Genomic DNA, 17,607 nt, shown 5'->3' on the forward strand with positions numbered 1-17,607 from the left:
TTATATATAAGGCCCTCTTCCCCATTCCCAACTCACCACATGCTGACACCCTGGGACTGAAGGTTGAGTCAGCCACCGTCCCAAAACTTTGAAACTCAAAAGTCAACTTTAAAGTCAAGTTTTCCGTGATGAAGCATATCTGAGTCACAAATATTGGGCTAAACATTATGCAATTCATTTCAATCTTTCCTTAGCTCCAGGAAAGTCTTTTCCATTGACTGTAAATTCAAACTAAAGTAATACACTGAAGTTGTGTCTTGTTACTGTCTCTGCCATTGGCAACAAAACCATATTGATTCTTTCACTTCAAAATGTCGAGGAATCTTAGTATTTCAAACCAAATGTGTCTTCTGAAGTGGCTCTTTCTCTATCGTGTGGCTCAGTTTACAGTAATATCCTGTGAAATAAGGTGTGTATATATTCTCATTCATCTCAGTCATCTTTAGTCCTCAGGAGTCAGAGACCAGCTGCTTTTAATCAGGAACTGATTCACACCTCAGGCAGCAGGTGAATACAATTAACTACAATCAAGCAGCTGGCAGGAGACACAGCAGCCGTTCTTTGACCCACAAGGAGCAGAGTTTACTACACCCACTGCATTAGATCATATCTTTACATTTGTAGAACGAGTTTTAAAACAGCATTTAATAATGTAGGTGCACTGCAGCTGTAGCTCCCAGACCTTTGGGTTTTTTCCCTATGAGATAAATACAATATGAGAAGTACGTGTCAGAGACATAGGAACTTTAATATCCCAGAGGAAACTTGGTGTGGGGTGATATATTATGCAGCACTTGACATGGAAGGCTGCTTTAATTCTGCTTGACTTATTATTCTTTCCAAGAAGACACTGACATGCTGGCCACGGTTATGGAACTAATACGAGTATGTGTGTTGTAAATTTTGCATAATTTATTGCGGTACGCAGCGTGTGTGACATTTATTGAGAATGGTATAATTTTACTGTTTATTGCTGCCAGATGTAAAGATTATATGGAGTTACTGTGAGGTAACTGACCTACAGTTTGACTTGCAGTTACATTGGTAAATTGTAATTATTAACATAAAATCAATCTTCTGACATGCTTTATCAAAAGTTATGATTTACACGCACTAAATCCTTATTATGCTACACACACTTCCCACTTTTGACACATATTAATGAAGTGGTTTTACGAGACGCCTATAGACTGTGTGTTTGTGTTTGTGTGTGACATAATGTAAGGTAACAGGATAAACAGTCAAACCCGAAGCAGCGTGACGGGCTTTGGGATTTGATCCATGGCAGTGGGTAGAGAGTAAAATGCATCAGCGCACACAGTGAGACGTGGAAGGTACGGCGGCTGAACGGCGAGAGAGGGTAAGAAAGCAAATCCTCTTTTTCCGTCATGGATGTGTGTGTGTGTGTGTGTGTGTGTGTGTGTTTAATGTACAGTATAAATGAGGGGATTTGTTGCCAAAGGGTAATTAACTTTAAGGGAGATGGGAGGCTAATGCCTTTTCTAATTTACAGTATTATGCTTCATTGTTCAAATGTGTGTTCACGTGTGTTCTTGTGCTGCTATCTTTGCAGGGACTATGCACAAATTGGACTTTTAGCTCACAACGTTTACTTCATTAAAGGGCTGTTTGAGGCTTTAATGTTCCTCTGAAACTCATGGAGTGCTACTTGGATCTGCATATTTATGTTTTTTCCTGCATTGATGAGAGACTTGATGTTGATACTTAATTTGCAGAAGCCAAAAGCACTGAATAAATGTTACGCAAAGTTCACACTACAGGACTTTAGCCCTGACCTTGCTCTCGCTGACGGTTCTTGGAAATTGCCTGCAGAAAGAATTATGATTGATACTCTACGCGTGAACTGTTCAAAGACCCGATCCAGGAGATCAGGGACAGCTTGCTGGCATGTCGCTGGCACATGCTGTATATCTAGTAGGCTAAAGTGCCTCTACCTCCAGCCTTGCAGGGAGCTAGTGGTCCTATGAGCTGATCCTGTCCAGCCAGTTTAGCCTACAGTACCCTGGAGAAAACTCAGCTAACAGGAGCTTCACAGCTAGCCAACCTAACTAGACAATGACAACTTGAGTTAAAAACAGCAGTCAAAAAGAAGTAAAGCCATGGTTTAATCCCCATATTGAGACAAGTGTAGTATCTTTAGAGTTCCCATACTGAAGAAAGTGATATTTCGGGTGTAAACCTGAAAAGAAACTGTGCCTATAAACAAGCTTTCCGGACTTCTGTAGAGTTGTGATGTCACAACTAGCCTTAGAAACACCCCCATCACGGCTGTGGTGGCATAAAACAGTGGGCGGGCCCTGCTCAGGCCTGTGAGAGCTGACCAATCAGAGCAGACTGGGCTTTTCTGGACGGTAGACCTTAAAGAGACAGGCTGTCACATTTCTGTGATATCCAGTGTTGCCATTGCGAGTTGCTTTATGCTTTATTCCCACTTTTGTGTGATTTTCCCGCCCTTTTCCTTGTGTCCATCTGGGTCATGATAGTTAATTGTGTTTGTTAATGGCTTGTGTGCTCCATGTTGTCTTTGTCTTGTGTTTCACCTGTGCTATTTATTATTCTTCTTATTTTTTTTTTGGTTCCTCATATATTTACAGGTTTGTGTTTTTCTTTTGGTTTGTTCTTTGTATTTTGGCCTTTTGCACTTCTGGGTTTTTGGGTTGTCAAAAATACAAGTATGAACCTGCAAATGAGCATAATATGAGACCCTTAAATCAACACTGTGTTTTAATAATGCAGTTGGCTGATTGAAACGGGGCTGTAGTCTTCAGGTGATTCTTCAAATCAAGAAAAAATATTGTAATTTAGATTAGGGATGGATTATTATTAAAACCATCATGACAGGCTGCACATTTCTTTGATTAGATCGCCCACACTTCGAGCCAGATAAAGACAAGACAAAAAAAAATGATGTCACAGAAATTAACTCTTTCCAAACTGCTTCGACTTCTGCTGCAACACTAATCTGCAGGTGACACATAAATAAATATATAACAAGAAGAAGACCAATTATTCGCCTCTGGCTGCCCTGCAGCTTGTTTGGATTGCGCGCGCATACTCACACGCACACACGCACACACACAAACACACACACACACACACACACACAGGGACTTTATAATTCCAGGATTGCCAGAGCTTGTTTGAATTTCAGACACTGTTGAGGCGTCGCGCTGTGTTAGAGCAGGAGTCAACTCGTGGTCGGTGAAGCGAGTCGGAGTCTGCAGTCTCTCTCTCTCTCTCTCTCTCTCTCTCTCTCTCTCTCTCTCTCTCTCTCTCTGTGGCGCTCTCCCTCCTCTCCCCTCCTCCTCTCCCCTCCTCCTCTCCTCTCAGCATCAGTCAGTCAGGACTCCTTCTTCGCTGTTCCTCTCACATCCCCTCCGCGCTCTGCTCCCCGCCGGTCAAACTTTATTTTAAAGCGGAAGGATCTCCTCAACCTCCTGCAAAAATTTAATGAATTCACCTGGAAGTTCAATCAGGAGTTGTTTTTAATTTTTTCTTGTCTGCAGGACGCATCTCGGTGCGCACCGGACCACAGTATGGACCGCAGAACGCGCGCGGTGCGTCCGCGCAGGTCCGGGACGAACTGATGGTGGACTGAGCCCACACCTACACGCTCACTGCCGGTTTTACTCAGCGTGCCTCCGCTCCGAAGAGAAAGCGGAGATTCATTCCTCGACCAGAAGAGACGAGAGGGGAATGGACATACTGTAGCCAAGGCTGAGAGACACGAAGGATGTAGGGGACGTCGCCAGCTGCAAGGACGCAGAGGGAACGATCCTCACCGGTGAGTGAAGCTGCTTTTGTCTCAGATTTTTTATTTTATTTTTTTTTTCTTTACGCGAAAGATGCGACTGTCTGGTGCGCCCTTGTGGCTTTGGTCAGCTGATGGTGGTCGGGGATATTCTCGGAGTCATGTGTGGAGAACGTGAGGGTGAAAGTTGGTGACGGTGAATGCAGATGGACGGGCACGTTTTGGATGAGGTGAAACTTTGAGGACATTTTTTTTAGAGAGCGATACTCGGCACCCAGGTGAGCGTGTGTGCAACAGCGTCATGTCTTACTAGAGGAAGTTGGCTGCGCTGTTAGATTTACAGGTGGATGAAGCAGCGGAGGTGTTTTCTGGAGATGGCGAGAGATGCGTTTTTACGCATCGCGTCGTCTAACGCGCAGGAAAGAAAACACCCCTACTGAGTGGTCTAGTCGCGTTTTGAGTTTCAAAATCTGTGTTTCTTTATACCTTGGAATGCCACACTTGATGTAAGATCCTTCTCAGGCTCGTGGGAATTCACCATCATGCAGGAAACATGGAAGAAATCTGATTCATTGGCGCTTTGGTTTAAGCACAAATAACACGATTCTGAGGCTTAACAATCGACTAAATGACTTGTCAAGATGCTGTAGGCTGTCCAGAGGACGACTGTGCGGTTCTTTGAGTGTGTGTGTGTGTGTGTGTGTGTGTGTGTGTGTGTGTGTGTGTGTGTGTGTGGCTGCTGGGTTTCAGTTCGGAGAGGGTGTGGCTGTTCGCGTGTCCGTCCCTGCGCCGCTCTGCTGAGAGCTTTTACTGCGCCTCAAGGGGGAGGATTCAAATACCTGCACCAAACTGAGAAATAAACCATCTAGCTGTGTGTGTGTGTGTGCGTGTGCGTGTGTGTGTGTGTGCGTACGCGCTGGTGTGTATTTGTGTGTGTTTATTCAATGAACGTCCCGCTAATCCACCTGTCTCCAGGGAGGATTAAAGCGCTTGGGACATTTTTGGACCTGCTTTTTTTTTTTTTTTCCTCCTCCGCCTTCCAACAACATAATCTGCGAGACAAAACGTTGCTTCCTTCAGTAATAACCCCAGAGATTGAGCCACAAGTGCAGCAATTGGTGGCAGGCGTTCGTAGCCAAAAGCGCCCTGCTGTGCCCCAGGGTGCAAATAATCTGGATAGCCGAGGCTGGGTGGCAGCACCTGATGGGGTGTCAAACTCTGACATGTGTCAGCTTGGAGGCAATTCTAGCAGAAGGATTAGCACGTTAGCAGCTCATCAGGAAATATGCAACAAATCAGATATGAGGACATTTAACGGGACTCGAGGCAGATTGTGATTTGGCTCATCTGCATTCAGGTGGTTGGAGGGTAAACAAGTCTTAAAGCCTCATTTGAATGCATCATGAGTCGCAGGTTTGTCATTTATCATAGCCTGGATGCTCACACTCTTCCTTTTGTCTCCCTCTCCCTCTTCCTCTCGGTTCAAATTACATTTCCAATTCAACATGCTTTATTGGCATGAAAGTGGAGGGAAAAATCTGAGAGGTATCAAGATGGAAATAGACACGGCTCGTGCTTCTGTCTCGCTTTATCTCGGCTTTGCCACCTTTTCCTCGGTCTTGCTTCATTTTTTTGTTGGCTGTGGCGGGGTCACAGTGCTGAAGGTGAAGGTTTGATTCAATCATCGTCAAAGGTTGTTTCCACAAAGCTCTCTGTGCGAATCCGAGTCGGATCCATTCATACCTGTGAGAACCCCCAGATGAAATGTCGACAGTTAACATTTCTGCAAACCGCTGATACATTACAACACATTTGTACATGTCATAGGTTACACATCATATCACTGTGACATTACATATTTATGAGCTGACTTTCATATCAGAAGGTGGAGAGGATGATGGTGGAATTAAAGGCGAGAGGACTTTAAAGCCAGTGACCATTGTTGGAGACTGTGTTTTAACATTTGTAGGTGAAACATCACTGGATATCTTACAAGACGAAACAAAATATTTCATAAAAACTTGGCACGCTGACTGTTTTTGTCTCTGTGATGCTTGATGCAAATATAAAAACAGAGAATTAGCATCTCCTTCATGTTAGTGATGGCATTTCTAGCATTAAGGGTATAGGTCCATAATTATAGACACAAAGAGAAACGTAGTGGAAACGGTGCTCTCGCCGATTCCTGGTTCAGAAACACGCTCTGACCCTCAGTGATTGGTATTCTCAACAGGAAACTGGCTATCTCACTGAATACATTTGGTGTCTTTCAGCAGATTTAGGGTCCTACTTAGTATTTAATTTCATTCAACACCAGTTTTCTCTGAAACCTATGTCTGCGAGTTGGAATTGTTGTGAGAAAAAACAAACACAATTCCTTCCACCTCTTTCTCTGTACCTTTTACGTTTCATGCTCATACTGGCATAATGTTGGAAGACAGGTGCCCACACACTGGATAATGGTTTAAAAACTATATATATACATACAACATATTATTTTTGCCTCAGGTTACTTCCTCTGAAAATGCCACATCCATCCATCCATCCATCCCACCAGGATGATCCCAGCAGGCTTGACATCACCGTTAACTGTTTTTCCCTAAGTGGGAAAAAAAATAAATAAAAAAATCTATAGGAAAGACTGAATGGCCACACAGGGAAGAACAATGACTGCAGAAAATGAGATCAGAGTGCTGGAATCCAGGAGGAAAATAGAATTGGAGGGAGAGCCCAGTAATGGAGGGAATGAAATGAAATGTGATTGTGTGGTGAACCTCGGGGGGTTTGTAAGTGCGTGTGTGTGTGTGTGCATCACCACAAGCATACAAACGCAGAGTGAACAAAAGTGTGTTTTCTTTGTGTTTACATGTAGTAATCTTTTTTGTGTGTGGTTCTGTCTGCAGGAATAGGTGTGTGTGTGTGTGTTTGTGTGTGTTCTTGTCCTTGTACCATTGTGAGGACCATATTGACTTTTCCACCTTGTGAGGAAATCTTTTCCCTGTCTTGAATTCTCCCAAGGGTAGGAGGGATACGTTTTTGTTTAATTGTTTAGGCCTGAATTAAGTTAGGACTGTTGTGTTTCTTTCAATGCATCCACACACTTTAAAGTGCTTGTCAGATCACAGTAGAGCTGCAACTTTAAGTTGATTAGTCAATTACAAGATTTATTTTTTTACCCATTATCCGAGTTGGACCAGGTTTAAATTATACTCTTATCAGGTTCAGTCTCAATTGTATGTCTGACATTGCTTATAATACCTGTGTAGATCTGAATGGATCCAAGCTTTTGGTCACATTTATTAATTTGATACTTCACAGTCAGTTTAAATTCTTCAGCTTCAAGTTATAACGATCACCTTGTTAGCTCCAGGAAGTTTTTATTATTTGTGCAGGAGGTGAGGAACCTTCAGTTTTCATTGACAGCACCTCGCGGTGCCTCAGGTGCCTGCACTCTCTCTAAATTATGTTTTGTTCACACGATGACTGACAAGTGAAGGAGTTCATATCAACTTGTGGCCTGTTGCTTTATCACCAGTAGTCTGAACACAACATTAGTTGTCTGTTTGGGTCGTTTGATGCTGAGTTATCCTCAGGGATCAGCTCTCATGTTAGGTAACATGAAGTTCTTTTTTTCTTTTAACCTTGGAATGAGTACAACCAGTTAAACTCAATTCAGAATGGAAGAGATCACATATCTCCTCCACGAAAGAGGGAGCAAAGCTGAGAAAAAGAGAGGCTTCTTCGTATGTTCTTGACTTCAAACGTGAAGAGGACCTCCTGCCTTTTTCTTTTTATCCCTTTTAAAATTCTCAGTGTCTTTGTGAATAAATCTCGCAAACCTGAAAACTCGATTGCCTGAGAGCGCTCTCTTGCATCGTTCCCATCTGAATCTGATTCATTCAGCTTTAGCTCTCCTCCACACGTTTTCCCCTATCATGCATTCTCTGAAGTACCAAAGCATGAGCCCCAGTGTGTGTTAAGGGCTTGATTCAGTTATTCAGCGGACGATGATTTCATTTGGCTGAACCGCATCAGTCTCTCCGGGTCGGGACCTTGCTAAATAAAGTGGTAATCAGTTATGTGAAACAACAATGACAACGGCAGCATCCTCCAACCTATCCGTAAGGGTGGGGAGGCTTACTGATCGCTCCAGTGGCAGGTTGGTGGTAGACAAAGGTAATCAACAGCAAATCAGACGTGCAAATGGAAAACAGATAAATATGAAGGCATCTTCAGTCTGATTACATCTTTCTTGTAATGGTGAGGGGATGGTGTCATGTGAGAAAATTGAGATTTGCCAGCTGCGACTGCCTCAAAAAGGCGTAATGGAATTCTAAATGAGCCAAAAACAAATTGATCTCTCGGCATGAGGTGACTTAAACTCGCCCTCTTGTGTTTGAAAATCACTTTGTAAAAGAAAACTCTGTTCAGTGCGTGTTCCCTTTTGATATCTAAGAGCAGAGGATCCTGACTTACTGAAAGTGCATTACAATTTGTGAGTCAGCAGAAGAGCTTTTCTGTAAAGGGGGGTGAGCTGCTGTGGAAGCAGTACTTAAAGAGTTTTGTTAAAATGAGATATCAACCCCTCGATAAATGAAACGCCTTCTTTGACTAAATGTCAATGTAACTGTCGAGATGCTCTTAACTGTGGGAACATTTTATGAGACAAAGTGATCCATGCTTTTGAAATATTGATCAGTACATTAGGGAATTATGTACTTTTAGGAAATGGAGACTGCCTGTAGTGCTTCGTAATGAAACCTATCACTTATCAAGTGAGGACTGGCTGTCTGTACTAGAAGAGGCAGATTTGACCCGGATAGAAATTTGCTACTGCAACCTGCTTTATTCCACGAATGAAATAAATGGATTGGAGGTGGAACTGTGCAAGAATGACAGTGATTAAGGATGTTTAAAGCTGAAGATCCCAAACAGGGATGTTTTATGAGCTCTTTCACATTTGTAATGTGGTTTAAGTGATTAGATTGAAGCCGTTGGGGAGCTCTCTTTAGAGCGACAGCAAACAGAACAAGACCGTCAGTACTGACATCAAATGATTACATAGACCAGACGACCATCTGTTAGGACTGCAAAGACATTGACGTCTATTTTTATATTCAGAAGGCCTCCAATACACAGTCTGCTGGTCAGAATATAACGTTTGCAGTTGCACAAAACCACATTGATATTTCTACAATACATGTCACATCACTGTCAGATAAGATGTATGTGAGCTGATGTTCATCAGCTGATGGCGTCGGACCAAGGAAGGGAAGCCAGTGACTGCTGCTAGAGACTGTGTTTCAGCATTTGAAGTCTTTTCCAGCCATGTTTGTTGCATCAAAACTAGGATATTTTTGTCGAGACTTCAGGACATTCTGATCCATTTTGGGGGACAATATGACCAGGCGCACGGTGTGTAACGTAAAGAAATGAAACATTTGAACATATCCATTGTTTGCAGAAATGGCCAACATTTATTCTGGCAGTTGAGTTCCAATAGAGGCTTTGGCATCCTAGATTTTGAGACAATCTCAGTGGTCAAATGAGGAGAAGAATATTTGTACTAATGAATCCATCCTGCATTCTCTGATCGTGTCACTGATTTTCTTTTTTGCTGTGCAGCCAACTTGGCACTCATTCGCCCTGCAAAGGATTTTCCATTTTTCTGATCCTTCAAAGCAATTTCTCCCTCATAAATATTTGTTTTGAAATAAGTGTTTTGTACGTACTTGGGGGATGGTATCCTTGTTTTCTACAAAATATGGTGTTATGAGGCCCTTTGACTTGAAACGTTCCTTGTATTTATTCTGTATCAGCAAAGATTTACCGTTTTTTAAATCATCTATAGGATTTAAAATGAGTCTAACACATAAGAAAAACATAAAACAATGTCAAAGGTTTCCAGACTTTAACAAGCCATCTCCAACAGTCTTTTGTGAGTAAAGACACTCGATTTTTTTTTTTCAAACATCTCCACCTAATACAATAAAAATGAAGCAAAAACCTGACTGAAGCAACCAAATTTGCAGGTTTTCCTCTCTTAACCTTGCCCCACTCACTTCAAACTTTCCTTTTATCCAAACTCCCCCCATCCATTTTAGCATTATCAGTCATGTTCACACCTTTGTGTCAGCACAGTGCACTCGAATGCTCCTGAATAGTTGCAATATAAAAGGCTCTCTTAGTGCTGTGGAGACCTTCGGCTGCAGGAAAGCGGGAGCCCGGCACGACCTACGGCGCACACGCTCTCAGCTCATTGTATGGTTTGATCGCCTTGAATGGCTTTATACTGTAAACCTCAGCAGCTCTAAAAGGTTTACCTATGTGAGAGAAAGGCAAACACATGCAGAGTGATTAGTAAAGTTGAAACGGGACCGGAGATCTAGAATAATGAAGCAAATTAGAGAGTAGGTGAAAAGAGAGGCCGAGAACTCTGTGTGTACATGATGTACAGCGGTATCTCAATTCTGCAATTAAAATCATAAGGTCAACAGGGGCAGTTATAATCCACTATAATCCCAATCTATAATCTCTGTGTATGGATATAAATACATCCAGCCCCCTGTCTTTGGTTGATATTCAGCCCAGCAGCATATCACAATACATAATGTAGTATGATAAGTGCATCCTGGCTTTAGAGGCGCATATTCATTCCCAAAGAAACTTGGGGTCAAAATCTGCGACATCACACAACAGTCTTTGCTTCTTCAGAAAATTCAGAAAACTTCAGCAAACAGAATTTCCCTTGCAATATATAGACACAAAATTAGCAAATAATAAGATGATATAATAAAGACTGATGGTTATTAAAATGTCATCTAATCCTCATATCTAGGTTTATGGCCTCAACGATGGATCACCATCAGGCAAACATGTGTAGAATGTTTTCTGAAAACACAGTCGGCTGCTGTTTCTGGACAAAACCGTGCTAAGACAGCATTTTTCTGAGTTATGGGGGAAAATTATTTTTGAAAATGTTTCAGGAACTTGTCTGCTCGGTTCTGTGGGTGGCGCAAGACCTGGCAACGCTTCCCATTACATCGAAGTCCAAGTTGAGGTTGCAGCTGGTCAATACAAACTGAAGCATTAAACTGGAACATCAGACACAAAAAAGGATAAAATGCATATATATTGTGTACAGAGAAACCCTTCTACTGCATGATAATCATATGTAAGTGTAATGTAAAGTGCGAATTACATCCAGTGTGTTCCTTGTAGATTTCCTTTCCTGTGCACCGTGGACCTGCTATCTGTTCTCATACATATGCACCTCTCTCACTGCAGCTATTTCACAATTTCCTGGCTGTTTGATCTCCTTTCATCTGGACTGTCTCTGGAGAGGGATATGAAGCAGTGGGGGGGGGACAGTCTGTGTTAAATAAAGAGGGACGAGTAAGAGAGTAAGATCGACTTGAGGAGGAGTTGGATGGTAGGAGTGTGTTCCTACCATGCTGTATGCTTCCTGTTCATGTTATGGGCAAGAGTCAAGGATGTCAATAAAATCTGCTGACATAATGGCCACTCATGGCTGAGTATGTGTGCATTTTCGATAAGAGCTTCGGCTATAAATAGTTAAAACGCAGGTGTTTAAGTATGTGAGAGGTTGAGAGCGCCACTTGTGATTGTTTAAGATAAATGTGTGTGCATGTGTTTAAGATTAACAGGTAAATGTAAATGCTTTGTTGAAGAACTGCAGCACGTTACATAAAGAGAAAGTTCCGCACGGACCGATAATCAGAAACACCAACCGCAACAAGATGTTCACCAGCTTTTGAAAAACTTTAAACAATCGTCTGTGTTTTGCCGTGACATGTTTAGAGAGGGAAAACCTTCAAATGAAACCATGTGAAAGGATTTAAAACATATTTTAGAAAGGCAGTTTTTTCCCCCCCAATGTTTCCGGAAGACCTAGGTGTAGACACATGCAGTCAAGGGGTTTCTCCCAGGAGAGTTTTACATGATTGGATAAACTCTCCTTTGTTGAAAAAAAACCCCTTTAATTTCACATCATTATCATCCTTATTATATCTGTGTCAAGATGTTTTATAACTGTATCTGGAGATCCATCACTTAAAGAACATGTGGACTGACTTCCTGTTTTTGACCAGCTAGTGCCTGCTTCAAGATAAATGGAGCCTCCTTGCACAAGGCTTCTAGTCCTGCCGAATGCCAGTGCACAGTGGATTAATTCAGTCAAAGTCTGCACAGAGCAGATCGATTGAGACGTGAACAACATCAAATCACCTGGTTTACCTTCATAATAAAACAATCGGTGTTGACGGCGCACGGAAAAGTCGACCTTCCTTAGGTCGGGAACACTAACCTTTTCTCTGTTTTGTTGTTGCGTTTACGTTAAATTTGCGATCGGTGTGATTCTGTAGTTACCACGGGAACTCCTTGGTCTAAGAAAAGAGTTGGAAAAATTGGATTAACTGTGTATCATCATGAACTCACCATTACTGTGATTAATTAGAGGGAAATTACGGAGATATAACTGCCTTTTAAAGACCTTAAGTGTGAATATGAATCTCCGAGAGCAGATACAGTATCAGACTGAGGCGGATCCCTGACATGAGCCTGTCACATACGTTTCTGCATCACAGGTTTCACTTTTACAGCGCATCAGAGTCTGCAGTCACGCAGCTGTGTAATACCCCGGTGGATCATGTTTGTCTATACAGTACGGTGGTCACGACAGCGGCACCTGCAAGCAAACGCTCTGCATTCCTATTCCACTCACACTTTTCAGTTATCTTTCACGAACGCAGCAGCGAAGTCACAAAAAAAATAAATAGATAAATAAATGTGTGTGTTTAACAAGCTCCTGCGGTACATCGCGCCTGTACGTAATCATTTCCACGCACACAAACACACACACGTACAAACTCACTCCGAAAGTAAGTCGGGAGATTGTCGTTTAACAAGGCAGCCGTGACAGACGCTTTCACACACCTGTGCACATGCAAACACTCACACACACACACACACACACAAATATGTTATTGTCGCTGTCAGCTTCTGGGCTCGGCTGGCTGACGGCGCCCACACGCCCGCGCACATGTTTGCGCCTTGCCACATAACACATTCCCGGTATGACTCCCAAAGGTCCCTGGGAAGTTCCATCACCAGAAAGGATTTGGTTCACACCTGTCACTGTGTGTGTGTGTGTGTGTGTGTACATTTGTGAGTGTACGTTTGTGTGTGTACATGTGTGTGTGTGGTGGCCAAACAGCGTTGAGACTTCCTATAATTCCCCAATGTCATTTTTCAAGTGGTGGAGGAGCTTAAAGGATAGATGAGAGCACACACACACACACACACACACACACACACACACACACACACATACAGACTGTAGGCACCTTGGATGTATTCAATTAAATAGCAAAATAAAACATTCATGATGTAAAGAAAAAAAATCTGACGGCACTGCAATTTGCCAGTTTTTCTTCTTCTGCGTTCATGTCTCTGAGCGTGTTTCGACGTGATTAGCGTGGTAGAGAGCGAGCGATTGCGTTTGTCATGTAAAAAGGTGACTTTCCTTCCCAGTGTTGAATAAATCCCTCCAGCTATGACCACCTCCCTCTCATCTCCAGTTCTCTGCTCTCGTGCCCTTTTTTCCCTTTCCTTACTTCCCTCCTATCCTATCATCCTTTCCTTCCTTACTTGGCTGCTTTGATCCCTCCTGCTCCTCCTGTTTCTATCCATCCTCCTGCCTGCTTTCATCCTCTACTTCCTCGATCCTCCCCCATCATTCTTTATATCCTGTTCTCTTTCCTGGAAATGTATATGAAATATGAAACATCCATCTCATTCTGGCTCAAAGTAAATTCAACACTGTTGCTAAACCATTTGGAATAAAGGGAAATTCTTTATTTTTTTTTTTACCCCCCCCAAGCTGTCAGTTATTAATCTATCGGAGTTTGAACACATTCATATATTATTCTTGCTTTTTCTCTTAACACAGAATGTACGTAGATGACCTCTAACTGCCCCTATAAGCTGGAAACCGCAATGGGTCCACATCAAAAAGTCTTAGGTTCAAACTAGGTAACAATATTAGTGGAAACAGACACGTAACACTTGTTTTTCTCAGCAAATAACTAACCTCAAAATAGCCCTGCTTGAGAGTCACAGGAGCTTTAAAACTAATTATAGTCCTTTAGTTGTAGTTCTAACTCTCTGCATACAAAAGAGTTTTTTTTAAAAATGTAAAAACTACACAAACTTGCATAAAATGCTCACCCGTTGGTTGTTGTAGGCTGTAGGACGGGCATAGGAGGTCACATCTGCCCAAATGAGCTGTCAATCAAATGCTCACCATCTGAGGATGAGGAATAATTATAATTACTGTTAGAGTTGTTGTTGGAGTTTGAGGCGCTGCGGAAACACTCACTTTAACTTTGTATGAGCTTGTCTGTAATTCATTTAATGTGGTTTTATTTTGAAAAGTTTTGCGTTTCTTTCTCTCTCTCCATCCTCCTGTCCTTCTTGTCTATTCCCCCCTTACTTCCCTTCATTTCTTCCTCTCTCTCTCTCCTCCATAGTTGACATTTTTCCTCCACATCCCTCTTTTGACGACCGTGAACTGCCTTCTTTAAGTCCTCCTGCGTTCTAAAGATAACTCTGGTCGCCCTCCTACAGTCTGTCTTTCTTTTGTTTTTCTTGTAATCCGTAATCTCCTCCTGTTGCCATCCTTCTATCTATCCTTCCGGTGTCTTCCAAATTCCTTCCTTTCTTCCTTTTCTCCTCTGTGTTTCAGTCTTTCATCCCTTTCCTGCCGCAAAAACTCTTCATTCATCCTTTCCTCCTCCTGCATCTCATCCCATCGCTCACCCTTGGCTTATTTGACTTCTCTCCTTCCTCCTGCCATTTTTTCTTTCCTTTGTCTATCCTTCCAATTAATCCCTCGAGAATTTTTTTTTCTCCTATTCCCCTGCTCTCTTCCTCCTTTTTCCTCCCTCCAGTTTTTCCTCTCTGTCTTTCACCTCTGACTTCCCTCCTTCCTCCTCGGCTGTCATCCTCCTGACCTCCTCTGTTTTTCTATCCTCCCGTTGTCTATCTCTTTCCTTCCCTCCATCTTTTCCTTCTGCCCTCGCTGCTCACTTCCCGCTCCTCCACTTCTTTTTCTACTCATTCATTCATCTTTTTCTCATCCCTTCTCTGACCCTTCTTTTTCCCATCTTTTTTTATTCAGTCTGTTCTCAGTTTTTCCCCTTCACTTCCACCCTCCCCCCTCTCTTTCTCTCTCGCTCTGTATTCTTGAACCACCTCTCGGTCCTGCAGTGCGACCACTCTTCCCTCTTCTCACATGTGCACACTTCCTCTCTCGCGCTCACACCTCTCCGGATAGTCTTTGAAGGCGTTGTGCTTTTGGGATTTGTCCGTTCCGCTGCCGTTTGACAGTTTGACACACACATATGCACCTCAACTGCCGTATACGCCGCCGAGCGCAGTTTACCAGATAAAACGCTCCGCCGCTTGTCCGTTTATCAACTCTACAACTCCTTCACCCTCCCGGCTCTATATGTTTCCCTTTGTTCTCGCGCACATACGCTCAGGGTAAGGGTTAGAGGGTTTCATTTCACAGTGAAAGTGCCAACCAGACAGTGTATAACACCCCCTCCCCCCTTACACAGACATTAAACCTTGATATAAAAACTCCATTAAGCCAGCTTATGTGAGTCCATTAATCACAGGTACTTAACCTTTGACGGCGCATTCTCGTTCGCGGATTTATCGGTCGAGGCCGGTTCCGTCTTGGTGAGCCGTACAGTGCAATTAGCCTTCGCATCGATTCTTTGTCACACCCATGTGTGCGCGCTCGCAACGAAAAACATACAAAGAACAAACCCGGTGTTGGTGTGCTGAGATTTGAAAGGGGTGTGATGTGGTTCTGGAGAAGAAATTCACACTCAGAATATTAATATTTAATGAGGTAATGAGACAAACTCAGGAATATGAATTTATTCCATGAGTGAATAAACAAGCTGTTCTCAGAGGAAAATAAAGTCCAGAACACTGTTTGAAGCTAGACACGTGGCAGGGTCCACTTTGCATATCGATACTCCACCAATCGTTAGTCCTGTCAGGAGAAAAATACTAAAGAAGCAGCAATCTCATTGGCTGTGCTGCATCGGCGAGACTCTCCACAGCACCAGGTCAGCTGTCATCAGGCAGGACTTTGGACTTTTTATAGCACCAATACTACTTATTCATTATAAGCACCTGTAAACCATCATCACTGTCATGATGATATCTCAGTCTTCATGATTAAGAGTCAGATTGATGATCAGTCATTAGATTTGTAGCGCTTCACAACTGGGGCTAAAATTAAAAGATGATTATATGAATGATCACACGTCATCACAGATCTTTAAACGTGAAGTTATTAATGCACCTACAGCGCGAGTGACTTTCGATCGCTCGACTGTATCTCTTGAACACTGAAGTCCAAGTGAAGCGTGCCCATTATTCTTCCAGGTCTGGAAAATGGAGGACGCGTGGTTTTTGTGTGCACGCACAGATTATACATCCGGCCCTTGGTGATTTGTGGGCCGTTGCCCTCGGAAAACCTGGTGTGGCTGGAAAAAAATACAGCGGAGAAAAGAACTGGCAGCTGATCAACCATATCGCTCTTCCTTGCTGCAGGATCTGGATCTGAACCATGTGAGTCTCTTTGAAGGAGATGACAGAGAAGCAGAGCTTTGTGCTCTCCTTCAAAGTAAGAGTCAAAGATGCGATTGACACAAAGTCCAGTTGGTGATTCTAAAACTTTAACACGACCGGCAGTGCTCGTTGAACTTTTCCGACTGTGACTGGTGTTGGTCTTGACTTTTGCAAAGGAAATGATCAAACGCTGTCATCGTGTGAGCTGATTCCTACTGTGTCTTGTGTAATTATGCATTTGAGAGTGTAATAATTTTGCACTTAGACAGCATTAGCAGAGGCAGTCTTTGTTTCAGTGTCAGCAGTTGGAAAGAAACAATGAATATGTAACTATTTTTCTTTGTGCACTTACTGTGCTTCAGCTTGACTAATTTCTCACTTGATTTCTTATTTCTAAAAATCTGTTTAAAGGTCTTATTGAAAGCATCTTCATACAGAGCTTGCAGAGAGAAGCAGAATAAATATATCTTTTTCCTAAAAACATGATTGTGAATGAATGATTTGTTTGTTGGGTGAAAAAAGAGATTGTTCTGTTTGTCTATGTACGATTTGTGATTGTTGGTTCCAGCTTCTAACAAGGTTTGTCAGCCAATAGTATAACACTGTTGAAATCAGATGGTGACGGTGTGTCATCAGTGATAAACAGTCAGTTTGTGGGGAAAAAAGTGAAAAAGGCAGATTTAACTACAGCATGCTCCCAGTATATGCCCTAATGTTAGCCAGCACTAGCAACCTCAATCTTAGCTAGCATAAGAAGCATTAACATTAACTCAGTCCCCTGTAGTTACATGACATGACATGACATTTTTGCTAATTTCACTTTAGATCGTAGTCTTTCTAGACCATTCACAATCACTTTCTCTAAGCATGACTGGAACAAAGTGGCTTTAGATGCCAACAGCTGACATTAACACTTGCATTCTAAAATTTGTAGACAATAACATGCCAATAACTTAAAACAACACACACACAAAAAACAAAACATATGTTCTAAACAGTTTACATCACTAGTGGCTCTGCTTCCTGATGAAGTCACTCTTTAATCCACAGTTCTTCTTGTGGAACTGCTTTAAACTTGAGTGTTGTTGGTGCAACAGGGAATTGCAGGAAAGGGTGATTTGTGTTCAGGCAACCGTCTCTGCTTTCGGTTTAAAAAAACCATG

The 17,607-nt window shown here is 42.5% G+C and overlaps 1 protein-coding gene across 1 annotated transcript in view; it reads left to right on the forward strand.

The window, feature by feature from the left end:
* The first annotated feature begins 591 nt into the window (after positions 1–591).
* Positions 592–17,607, forward strand: part of htr2cl1 (5-hydroxytryptamine (serotonin) receptor 2C, G protein-coupled-like 1) — a 129,280-nt gene continuing 112,264 nt past the window's right edge. The window contains exons 1-3 of the mRNA XM_037113298.1: positions 592–885; positions 1,226–1,360; positions 3,528–3,805. The gene's annotated coding sequence lies outside the window, so the exon portion shown is untranslated. The remainder of the gene's footprint in view (positions 886–1,225; positions 1,361–3,527; positions 3,806–17,607) is intronic.

This window comes from Acanthopagrus latus, chromosome 10 (genome assembly GCF_904848185.1).
Source record: "Acanthopagrus latus isolate v.2019 chromosome 10, fAcaLat1.1, whole genome shotgun sequence".
Lineage (NCBI taxonomy): Eukaryota > Metazoa > Chordata > Actinopteri > Spariformes > Sparidae > Acanthopagrus > Acanthopagrus latus.